Below are 428 nucleotides of genomic sequence, written 5' to 3'. Positions count from 1 at the left end.
GGGGGGGCGCGCCCGCGGGGGGCGGCCATACCGGGCCAGCGGCCCCCGGGGGGCAGATGGGGGCGGATGGCGACTCACCGGGTGCGGGATGGCGCTTCCCGCCGCAGGCCCCGCCGAGAGAGGAAGGCGGCGCCGCGCGCAGGGGCTTATGGGATACGCGGGCGGTCCTGCCAGGTCAGTGCGGCGGCGCGGCTGCGCAGAGCGGGCCCCGCCATCTCGCGGGGCACCGGGCCGCCGCCGGGACGTGGCACAGGGCGAGCTCTGTCCGGCGGGGACGCCCCGAGACAACGGATCGGTGCTTCCCGCCCCGAACACGTGCGCCGCTACTAAGCTGCCAGGACCTGCCCGGCGTCACTTTCGCCAGGCTGTGCCCGGGCGAGCGCCGCTTCCGCCAGTGCCGCTGGGCGGGCGGGCGCCACCTGGCGGCG

The 428-nt window shown here is 78.7% G+C and overlaps 1 protein-coding gene across 2 annotated transcripts in view; it reads right to left on the bottom strand.

Annotated features, from left to right (window-relative positions):
- The window catches only part of RPL32 (ribosomal protein L32), a 2,778-nt gene that overhangs the window by 2,017 nt on the left and 333 nt on the right, over window positions 1-428 (bottom strand). Inside the window, exon 1 of one of the 2 annotated variants that reach the window (XM_010570223.1) lies at window positions 79-165. The exons of the other annotated variant lie outside the window; for it this stretch is intronic. The gene's annotated coding sequence lies outside the window, so the exon portion shown is untranslated. Of the gene's footprint in view, window positions 1-78; window positions 166-428 lie in introns of those variants that run through there. 2 annotated transcript variants of the gene reach the window in all.

This window comes from Haliaeetus leucocephalus, unplaced genomic scaffold, assembly GCF_000737465.1.
Source record: "Haliaeetus leucocephalus isolate CR32 unplaced genomic scaffold, Haliaeetus_leucocephalus-4.0 Scaffold2, whole genome shotgun sequence".
Lineage (NCBI taxonomy): Eukaryota > Metazoa > Chordata > Aves > Accipitriformes > Accipitridae > Haliaeetus > Haliaeetus leucocephalus.
Note: the sequence above shows the minus strand (reverse complement) of the source record. Positions and strands in the feature narration are given on the sequence as shown.